Here is a 12,393-nt window from a genome sequence, read left to right on the forward strand (position 1 = left end):
GCCAATATACCACAGCTACGGGCTTTTCATAGGCACAGCCCTTAGTCGTGGTATATTGGCCATATATCACAAACCCCAGAGGTGCCTTGTTGCTGTTATAAACTGGTTACCAATGTAATTAGAGCAGTAAAAATAAATGTTTTGTCATACCCGTGGTATATGGTCTGATACACCACGGCTGTCAGCCAATCAGCATTCAGGGCTGGAACCACCCAGTTTATAATAGACCGTATACCACGGGTATGATAAAACATGTATTTGTACTGCTCTAATTACGTTAGTAACCAGTTTATAACAGACCGTATACCACGGGTATGATAAAACATGTATTTGTACTGCTCTAATTACGTTAGTAACCAGTTTATAACAGACCGTATACCACGGGTATGATAAAACATGTATTTGTACTGCTCTAATTACGTTAGTAACCAGTTTATAACAGACCGTATACCACGGGTATGATAAAACATGTATTTGTACTACTCTAATTACGTTGGTAACCAGTTTATAACAGACCGTATACCACGGGTATGATAAAACATGTATTTGTACTGCTCTAATTACGTTGGTAACCAGTTTCTAACAGACCGTATACCACGGGTATGATAAAACATGTATTTGTACTGCTCTAATTACGTTGGTAACCAGTTTATAACAGACCGTATACCACGGGTATGATAAAACATGTATTTGTACTGCTCTAATTACGTTGGTAACCAGTTTATAACAGACCGTATACCACGGGTATGATAAAACATGTATTTGTACTGCTCTAATTACGTTAGTAACCAGTTTATAACAGACCGTATACCACGGGTATGATAAAACATGTATTTGTACTGCTCTAATTACGTTGGTAACCAGTTTATAACAGACCGTATACCACGGGTATGATAAAACATGTATTTGTACTGCTCTAATTACGTTGGTAACCAGTTTATAACAGACCGTATACCACGGGTATGATAAAACATGTATTTGTACTGCTCTAATTACGTTGGTAACCAGTTTCTAACAGCACTAAGGCACCTCAGGGGTTGGTGGTGTATGGTCAATATACCACGGATAAGGACTGGATCCAGGCACTCCGTGTTGCGTCGTGCTTTAAGAACAGCCCTTAGCCGTGCTATATTGGTCATATACCACACCCCCCTCGTGGCGTATTGCTTAGTTGAGCATCATCATAGGAGATCAATTACTCAGTGGGCCTCTGTTCCCACCTCTGATTAAACTGTTCTCACCAACCAGCATGTTGTTAGTAACATGAATTAACATTAACACTAATTAATGACCCTGTTACTGCAGAGGGAGGGAGTCTAATGGAACAGCACTGTTACTGCAGAGGGAGGGAGTCTAATGGAACAATACTGTTACAGCAGAGGGAGGGAGTCTAATGGAACAATACTGTTACTGCAGAGGGAGGGAGTCTAATGGAACAATACTGTTACTGCAGAGGGAGGGAGTCTAATGGAACAATACTGTTACTGCAGAGGGAGGGAGTCTAATGGAACAGCACTGTTACTGCAGAGGGAGGGAGTCTAATGGAACAATACTGTTACAGCAGAGGGAGGGAGTCTAATGGAACAATACTGTTACAGCAGAGGGAGGGAGTCTAATGGAACAATACTGTTACTGCAGAGGGAGGGGAGTCTAATGGAACAGCACTGTTACTGCAGAGGAGGGAGTCTAATGGAACAATACTGTTACTGCAGAGGGAGGGAGTCTAATGGAACAGCACTGTTACTGCAGAGGGAGGGAGTCTAATGGAACAATACTGTTACTGCAGAGGGAGGGAGTCTAATGGAACAATACTGTTACAGCAGAGGGAGGGAGTCTAATGGAACAATACTGTTACAGCAGAGGGAGGGAGTCTAATGGAACAATACTGTTACAGCAGAGGGAGGGAGTCTAATGGAACAATACTGTTACAGCAGAGGGAGGGAGTCTAATGGAACAATACTGTTACTGCAGAGGGAGGGAGTCTAATGGAACAATACTGTTACAGCAGAGGGAGGGAGTCTAATGGAACAATACTGTTACAGCAGAGGGAGGGAGTCTAATGGAACAATACTGTTACTGCAGAGGGAGGGAGTCTAATGGAACAGCACTGTTACTGCAGAGGGAGGGAGTCTAATGGAACAATACTGTTACTGCAGAGGGAGGGAGTCTAATGGAACAATACTGTTACTGCAGAGGGAGGGAGTCTAATGGAACAATACTGTTACTGCAGAGGGAGGGAGTCTAATGGAACAATACTGTTACTGCAGAGGGAGGGAGTCTAATGGAACAATACTGTTACTGCAGAGGGAGGGAGTCTAATGGAACAATACTGTTACTGCAGAGGGAGGGAGTCTAATGGAACAATACTGTTACTGCTGAGGGAGGGAGTCTAATGGAACAATACTGTTACTGCAGAGGGAGGGAGTCTAATGGAACAATACTGTTACTGCAGAGGGAGGGAGTCTAATGGAACAATACTGTTACTGCAGAGGGAGGGAGTCTAATGGAACAATACTGTTACTGCAGAGGGAGGGAGTCTAATGGAACAGCACTGTTACTGCAGAGGGAGTGGAGTCTAATGGAACAATACTGTTACTGCAGAGGGAGGGAGTCTAATGGAACAGCACTGTTACTGCAGAGGGAGTGGAGTCTAATGGAACAATACTGTTACTGCAGAGGGAGGGAGTCTAATGGAACAATACTGTTACTGCAGAGGGAGGGAGTCTAATGGAACAGCACTGTTACTGCAGAGGGAGTGGAGTCTAATGGAACAATACTGTTACTGCAGAGGGAGGGAGTCTAATGGAACAGCACTGTTACTGCAGAGGGAGGGAGTCTAATGGAACAATACTGTTACTGCAGAGGGAGGGAGTCTAATGGAACAATACTGTTACTGCAGAGGGAGGGAGTCTAATGGAACAGCACTGTTACTGCAGAGGGAGGGAGTCTAATGGAACAATACTGTTACAGCAGAGGGAGGGAGTCTAATGGAACAATACTGTTACTGCAGAGGGAGGGAGTCTAATGGAACAGCACTGTTACTGCAGAGGGAGGGAGTCTAATGGAACAATACTGTTACTGCAGAGGGAGGGAGTCTAATGGAACAATACTGTTACTGCAGAGGGAGGGAGTCTAATGGAACAATACTGTTACTGCAGAGGGAGGGAGTCTAATGGAACAATACTGTTACAGCAGAGGGAGGGAGTCTAATGGAACAATACTGTTACTGCAGAGGGAGGGAGTCTAATGGAACAATACTGTTACTGCAGAGGGAGGGAGTCTAATGGAACAATACTGTTACTGCAGAGGGAGGGAGTCTAATGGAACAATACTGTTACTGCAGAGGGAGGGAGTCTAATGGAACAATACTGTTACTGCAGAGGGAGGGAGTCTAATGGAACAATACTGTTACTGCAGAGGGAGGGAGTCTAATGGAACAGCACTGTTACTGCAGAGGGAGGGAGGCTAATGGAACAATACTGTTACTGCAGAGGGAGGGGAGTCTAATGGAACAATACTGTTACTGCAGAGGGAGGGAGTCTAATGGAACAGCACTGTTACTGCAGAGGGAGGGAGTCTAATGGAACAATACTGTTACTGCAGAGGGAGGGAGTCTAATGGAACAATACTGTTACTGCAGAGGGAGGGAGTCTAATGGAACAGCACTGTTACTGCAGAGGGAGGGAGTCTAATGGAACAATACTGTTACTGCAGAGGGAGGGAGTCTAATGGAACAATACTGTTACAGCAGAGGGAGGGAGTCTAATGGAACAATACTGTTATTGCAGAGGGAGGGAGTCTAATGGAACAATACTGTTACTGCAGAGGGAGGGGAGTCTAATGGAACAGCACTGTTACTGCAGAGGGAGGGAGTCTAATGGAACAATACTGTTACTGCAGAGGGAGGGAGTCTAATGGAACAATACTGTTACAGCAGAGGGAGGGAGTCTAATGGAACAGCACTGTTACTGCAGAGGGAGGGAGTCTAATGGAACAATACTGTTACTGCAGAGGGAGGGAGTCTAATGGAACAATACTGTTACTGCAGAGGGAGGGAGTCTAATGGAACAGCACTGTTACTGCAGAGGGAGGGAGTCTAATGGAACAATACTGTTACTGCAGAGGGAGGGAGTCTAATGGAACAATACTGTTACAGCAGAGGGAGGGAGTCTAATGGAACAGCACTGTTACTGCAGAGGGAGGGAGTCTAATGGAACAGCACTGTTACTGCAGAGGGAGGGAGTCTAATGGAACAATACTGTTACTGCAGAGGGAGGGAGTCTAATGGAACAATACTGTTACTGCAGAGGGAGGGAGTCTAATGGAACAATACTGTTACTGCAGAGGGAGGGAGTCTAATGGAACAATACTGTTACTGCAGAGGGAGGGAGTCTAATGGAACAATACTGTTACAGCAGAGGGAGGGAGTCTAATGGAACAGCACTGTTACTGCAGAGGGAGGGAGTCTAATGGAACAATACTGTTACAGCAGAGGGAGGGAGTCTAATGGAACAATACTGTTACTGCAGAGGGAGGGAGTCTAATGGAACAATACTGTTACTGCAGAGGGAGGGAGTCTAATGGAACAATACTGTTACTGCAGAGGGAGGGAGTCTAATGGAACAATACTGTTACTGCAGAGGGAGGGAGTCTAATGGAACAATACTGTTACTGCAGAGGGAGGGAGTCTAATGGAACAATACTGTTACTGCAGAGGGAGGGAGTCTAATGGAACAATACTGTTACTGCAGAGGGAGGGGAGTCTAATGGAACAATACTGTTACTGCAGAGGGAGGGAGTCTAATGGAACAATACTGTTACTGCAGAGGGAGGGAGTCTAATGGAACAATACTGTTACTGCAGAGGGAGGGAGTCTAATGGAACAATACTGTTACTGCAGAGGGAGGGAGTCTAATGGAACAATACTGTTACTGCAGAGGGAGGGAGTCTAATGGAACAGCACTGTTACTGCAGAGGGAGGGAGTCTAATGGAACAATACTGTTACTGCAGAGGGAGGGAGTCTAATGGAACAATACTGTTACAGCAGAGGGAGGGAGTCTAATGGAACAATACTGTTACTGCAGAGGGAGGGAGTCTAATGGAACAGCACTGTTACTGCAGAGGGAGGGAGTCTAATGGAACAGCACTGTTACTGCAGAGGAGGGGAGTCTAATGGAACAATACTGTTACTGCAGAGGGAGGGAGTCTAATGGAACAATACTGTTACTGCAGAAGGAGGGGAGTCTAATGGAACAATACTGTTACTGCAGAGGGAGGGAGTCTAATGGAACAATACTGTTACAGCAGAGGGAGGGAGTCTAATGGAACAATACTGTTACTGCAGAGGGAGGGAGTCTAATGGAACAATACTGTTACTGCAGAGGGAGGGGAGTCTAATGGAACAATACTGTTACTGCAGAGGGAGGGGAGTCTAATGGAACAATACTGTTACTGCAGAGGGAGGGAGTCTAATGGAACAATACTGTTACTGCAGAGGGAGGGAGCCTAATGGAACAATACTGTTACTGCAGAGGGAGGGAGTCTAATGGAACAGCACTGTTACTGCAGAGGGAGGGAGTCTAATGGAACAATACTGTTACTGCAGAGGGAGGGAGTCTAATGGAACAATACTGTTACTGCAGAGGGAGGGAGTCTAATGGAACAATACTGTTACTGCAGAGGGAGGGAGTCTAATGGAACAATACTGTTACTGCAGAGGGAGGGGAGTCTAATGGAACAATACTGTTACTGCAGAGGGAGGGAGTCTAATGGAACAATACTGTTACTGCAGAGGGAGGGAGTCTAATGGAACAATACTGTTACTGCAGAGGGAGGGAGTCTAATGGAACAATACTGTTACTGCAGAGGGAGGGAGTCTAATGGAACAATACTGTTACTGCAGAGGGAGGGAGTCTAATGGAACAATACTGTTACTGCAGAGGGAGGGAGTCTAATGGAACAATACTGTTACTGCAGAGGGAGGGAGTCTAATGGAACAATACTGTTACTGCAGAGGGAGGGAGGCTAATGGAACAATACTGTTACTGCAGAGGGAGGGAGTCTAATGGAACAATACTGTTACTGCAGAGGAGGGAGTCTAATGGAACAATACTGTTACTGCAGAGGGAGGGAGTCTAATGGAACAATACTGTTACTGCAGAGGGAGGGAGTCTAATGGAACAGCACTGTTACTGCAGAGGGAGGGAGTCTAATGGAACAATACTGTTACTGCAAAGGGAGGGAGTCTAATGGAACAATACTGCTACTGCAGAGGGAGTGGAGTCTAATGGAACAGCACTGTTACTGCAGAGGGAGGGAGTCTAATGGAACAATACTGTTACTGCAGAGGGAGGGAGTCTAATGGAACAGCACTGTTACTGCAGAGGGAGGGAGGCTAATGGAACAGCACTGTTACTGCAGAGGGAGGGAGTCTAATGGAACAATACTGTTACTGCAGAGGGAGGGAGTCTAATGGAACAATACTGTTACTGCAGAGGGAGGGAGTCTAATGGAACAGCACTGTTACTGCAGAGGGAGGGAGTCTAATGGAACAATACTGTTACTGCAGAGGGAGGGAGTCTAATGGAACAATACTGTTACTGCAGAGGGAGGGAGGCTTATGGAACAGCACTGTTACTGCAGAGGGAGGGAGTCTAATGGAACAATACTGTTACTGCAGAGGGAGGGAGGCTAATGGAACAGCACTGAGACATTGGTGCTGGAAGTCCGTCAAGCCCCCTCTTTTAGTCTCTCAACCAGACAAATTGTAAACCACCTTAACCTGTTAGGGCTAGGGGGCAGTATTGACACGGCTGGATAAAAAACGTACCCGATTTAATCTGGTTACTACTCCTGCCCAGTAACTAGAATATGCATATAATTATTGGCTTTGGATAGAAAACACCCTAAAGTTTCTAAAACTGTTTGAATGGTGTCTGTGAGTATAACAGAACTCCTATGGCAGGCCAAAACCTGAGAAGATTTCAAGCAGGAAGTGGCCTGTCTGAGAAGTAGTGTTTCATCTTGGCTCTTTTTATTGAAGACTCAGGATCTGTGCAATAACGTGACACTTCCTACGTCTTCCATAGGGTCTCAGAGCCCGGGAAAAAGTTGAACGATATCGAGGCAGGCTCTGGCTGAAACACTTTATCGCTTTTGGCAAGTGGCCACTCAGAGTACTATGGGCTTAGGCGCGTGCCGCTTCGACCGAATGCTTTCTTTTCCTTTGTCTGTTTATCTAAACGCAGATTCCCGGTCGGAATATTATCGCTTTTTTATGAGAAAAATGGCATAAAAATTTATTTTAAACAGCGGTTGACATGCTTCGAAGTACAGTAATGGAATATTTAGAATTCTTTTGTCACGAATTGCGCCATGCTCGTCACCCTTATTTAGCCTTTAGGATAGTGTCTAGAACGCACGAACAAAACGCCGCTGTTTGGATATAACGATGGATTATTTTGGACCAAACCAACATTTGTTATTGAAGTAGAAGTCCTGGGAGTGCATTCTGACGAGGACAACAAAGGTAATAACATTTTTCTTATAGTAAATCTGACTTTGATGAGTGCTAAACCTGCTGGGTGTCTAAATAGCTGGCCCTGTGATGCCGGGCTATCTACTGAGAATATTGCAAAATGTGCTTTCACCGAAAAGCTATTTTAAAATCGGACATATCCAGTGCATAGAGGAGTTCTGTATCTATAATTCTTAAAATAATTGTTATGCTTTTTGTGAACGTTTATCGTGAGTAATTTAGTAAATTCACCGGCAGTGTTCGGTGGGAATGCTAGTCACATGCTAATGTAAAAAGCTGGTTTTTGATATAAATATGAACTTGATTGAACAAAACATGCATGTATTGTATAACATAATGTCCTAAGATTGTCATCTGATGAAGATCATCAAAGGTTAGTGCTACATTTAGCTGTGGTTTGGGTTTATGTGACAGTATATGCTTGCTTGAAAAATGGGTGTCTGATTATTTCTGGCTGGGTACTCTGCTGACATAATCTAATGTTTTGCTTTCGTTGTAAAGCCTTTTTGAAATCGGACAGTGTGGTTAGATTAACGAGAGTCTTATCTTTAAAATGGTGTAAAATAGTCATATTTTTGAAAAATTGAAGTAATAGCATATCTAAGGATTTGAATAACGCGCCACAGGATTCAACTGGCTGTTGAGTAGGTGGGCGTCCCACTGGGCCCAGAGAGGTTAAATAACCATAACCTCATAACCTGCCCCCAACTTCATCACTGAGGAAGATGATGATGCTCATGTTGTTTCTATAGTAGGACTGACCCCAATTAGTCCACTGGTCTATAGTTAACCTGCTGGTTAGAGATACTCATGTTGTTTCTATAGTAGGACTGACCCCAATTAGTCCACTGGTCTATAGTTAACCTGCTGGTTAGAGATACTCATGTTGTTTCTATAGTAGGACTGACCCCAATTAGTCCACTGGTCTATAGTTAACCTGCTGGTTAGAGATACTCATGTTGTTTCTATAGTAGGACTGACCCCAATTAGTCCACTGGTCTATAGTTAACCTGCTGGTTAGAGATACTCATGTTGTTTCTATAGTAGGACTGACCCCAATTAGTCCACTGGTCTATAGTTAACCTGCTGGTTAGAGATGCTCATGTTGTTTCTATAGTAGGACTGACCCCAATTAGTCCACTGGTCTATAGTTAACCTGCTGGTTAGAGATACTCATGTTGTTTCTATAGTAGGACTGACCCCAATTAGTCCACTGGTCTATAGTTAACCTGCTGGTTAGAGATGCTCATGTTGTTTCTATAGTAGGACTGACCCCAATTAGTCCACTGGTCTATAGTTAACCTGCTGGTTAGAGATACTCATGTTGTTTCTATAGTAGGACTGACCCCAATTAGTCCACTGGTCTATAGTTAACCTGCTGGTTAGAGATACTCATGTTGTTTCTATAGTAGGACTGACCCCAATTAGTCCACTGGTCTATAGTTAACCTGCTGGTTAGAGATACTCATGTTGTTTCTATAGTAGGACTGACCCCAATTAGTCCACTGGTCTATAGTTAACCTGCTGGTTAGAGATACTCATGTTGTTTCTATAGTAGGACTGACCCCAATTAGTCCACTGGTCTATAGTTAACCTGCTGGTTAGAGATGCTCATGTTGTTTCTATAGTAGGACTGACCCCAATTAGTCCACTGGTCTATAGTTAACCTGCTGGTTAGAGATACTCATGTTGTTTCTATAGTAGGACTGACCCCAATTAGTCCACTGGTCTATAGTTAACCTGCTGGTTAGAGATACTCATGTTGTTTCTATAGTAGGACTGACCCCAATTAGTCCACTGGTCTATAGTTAACCTGCTGGTTAGAGATACTCATGTTGTTTCTATAGTAGGACTGACCCCAATTAGTCCACTGGTCTATAGTTAACCTGCTGGTTAGAGATACTCATGTTGTTTCTATAGTAGGACTGACCCCAATTAGTCCACTGGTCTATAGTTAACCTGCTGGTTAGAGATACTCATGTTGTTTCTATAGTAGGACTGACCCCAATTAGTCCACTGGTCTATAGTTAACCTGCTGGTTAGAGATACTCATGTTGTTTCTATAGTAGGACTGACCCCAATTAGTCCACTGGTCTATAGTTAACCTGCTGGTTAGAGATACTCATGTTGTTTCTATAGTAGGACTGACCCCAATTAGTCCACTGGTCTATAGTTAACCTGCTGGTTAGAGATACTCATGTTGTTTCTATAGTAGGACTGACCCCAATTAGTCCACTGGTCTATAGTTAACCTGCTGGTTAGAGATACTCATGTTGTTTCTATAGTAGGACTGACCCCAATTAGTCCACTGGTCTATAGTTAACCTGCTGGTTAGAGATACTCATGTTGTTTCTATAGTAGGACTGACCCCAATTAGTCCACTGGTCTATAGTTAACCTGCTGGTTAGAGATACTCATGTTGTTTCTATAGTAGGACTGACCCCAATTAGTCCACTGGTCTATAGTTAACCTGCTGGTTAGAGATACTCATGTTGTTTCTATAGTAGGACTGACCCCAATTAGTCCACTGGTCTATAGTTAACCTGCTGGTTAGAGATACTCATGTTGTTTCTATAGTAGGACTGACCCCAATTAGTCCACTGGTCTATAGTTAACCTGCTGGTTAGAGATACTCATGTTGTTTCTATAGTAGGACTGACCCCAATTAGTCCACTGGTCTATAGTTAACCTGCTGGTTAGAGATACTCATGTTGTTTCTATAGTAGGACTGACCCCAATTAGTCCACTGGTCTATAGTTAACCTGCTGGTTAGAGATACTCATGTTGTTTCTATAGTAGGACTGACCCCAATTAGTCCACTGGTCTATAGTTAACCTGCTGGTTAGAGATACTCATGTTGTTTCTATAGTAGGACTGACCCCAATTAGTCCACTGGTCTATAGTTAACCTGCTGGTTAGAGATACTCATGTTGTTTCTATAGTAGGACTGACCCCAATTAGTCCACTGGTCTATAGTTAACCTGCTGGTTAGAGATACTCATGTTGTTTCTATAGTAGGACTGACCCCAATTAGTCCACTGGTCTATAGTTAACCTGCTGGTTAGAGATACTCATGTTGTTTCTATAGTAGGACTGACCCCAATTAGTCCACTGGTCTATAGTTAACCTGCTGGTTAGAGATACTCATGTTGTTTCTATAGTAGGACTGACCCCAATTAGTCCACTGGTCTATAGTTAACCTGCTGGTTAGAGATACTCATGTTGTTTCTATAGTAGGACTGACCCCAATTAGTCCACTGGTCTATAGTTAACCTGCTGGTTAGAGATACTCATGTTGTTTCTATAGTAGGACTGACCCCAATTAGTCCACTGGTCTATAGTTAACCTGCTGGTTAGAGATACTCATGTTGTTTCTATAGTAGGACTGACCCCAATTAGTCCACTGGTCTATAGTTAACCTGCTGGTTAGAGATACTCATGTTGTTTCTATAGTAGGACTGACCCCAATTAGTCCACTGGTCTATAGTTAACCTGCTGGTTAGAGATGCTCATGTTGTTTCTATAGTAGGACTGACCCCAATTAGTCCACTGGTCTATAGTTAACCTGCTGGTTAGAGATACTCATGTTGTTTCTATAGTAGGACTGACCCCAATTAGTCCACTGGTCTATAGTTAACCTGCTGGTTAGAGATACTCATGTTGTTTCTATAGTAGGACTGACCCCAATTAGTCCACTGGTCTATAGTTAACCTGCTGGTTAGAGATACTCATGTTGTTTCTATAGTAGGACTGACCCCAATTAGTCCACTGGTCTATAGTTAACCTGCTGGTTAGAGATACTCATGTTGTTTCTATAGTAGGACTGACCCCAATTAGTCCACTGGTCTATAGTTAACCTGCTGGTTAGAGATACTCATGTTGTTTCTATAGTAGGACTGACCCCAATTAGTCCACTGGTCTATAGTTAACCTGCTGGTTAGAGATACTCATGTTGTTTCTATAGTAGGACTGACCCCAATTAGTCCACTGGTCTATAGTTAACCTGCTGGTTAGAGATGCTCATGTTGTTTCTATAGTAGGACTGACCCCAATTAGTCCACTGGTCTATAGTTAACCTGCTGGTTAGAGATACTCATGTTGTTTCTATAGTAGGACTGACCCCAATTAGTCCACTGGTCTATAGTTAACCTGCTGGTTAGAGATACTCATGTTGTTTCTATAGTAGGACTGACCCCAATTAGTCCACTGGTCTATAGTTAACCTGCTGGTTAGAGATGCTCATGTTGTTTCTATAGTAGGACTGACCCCAATTAGTCCACTGGTCTATAGTTAACCTGCTGGTTAGAGATACTCATGTTGTTTCTATAGTAGGACTGACCCCAATTAGTCCACTGGTCTATAGTTAACCTGCTGGTTAGAGATACTCATGTTGTTTCTATAGTAGGACTGACCCCAATTAGTCCACTGGTCTATAGTTAACCTGCTGGTTAGAGATACTCATGTTGTTTCTATAGTAGGACTGACCCCAATTAGTCCACTGGTCTATAGTTAACCTGCTGGTTAGAGATACTCATGTTGTTTCTATAGTAGGACTGACCCCAATTAGTCCACTGGTCTATAGTTAACCTGCTGGTTAGAGATACTCATGTTGTTTCTATAGTAGGACTGACCCCAATTAGTCCACTGGTCTATAGTTAACCTGCTGGTTAGAGATACTCATGTTGTTTCTATAGTAGGACTGACCCCAATTAGTCCACTGGTCTATAGTTAACCTGCTGGTTAGAGATACTCATGTTGTTTCTATAGTAGGACTGACCCCAATTAGTCCACTGGTCTATAGTTAACCTGCTGGTTAGAGATACTCATGTTGTTTCTATAGTAGGACTGACCCCAA

General features: G+C 43.5%; 1 protein-coding gene across 5 annotated transcripts in view; it reads left to right on the forward strand.

The window, feature by feature from the left end:
* The window catches only part of LOC106598556 (F-actin-uncapping protein LRRC16A), a 294,757-nt gene that overhangs the window by 122,878 nt on the left and 159,486 nt on the right, over positions 1-12,393 (forward strand). The window lies entirely within an intron of this gene.

Source organism: Salmo salar, chromosome ssa05 (assembly GCF_905237065.1).
Source record: "Salmo salar chromosome ssa05, Ssal_v3.1, whole genome shotgun sequence".
Lineage (NCBI taxonomy): Eukaryota > Metazoa > Chordata > Actinopteri > Salmoniformes > Salmonidae > Salmo > Salmo salar.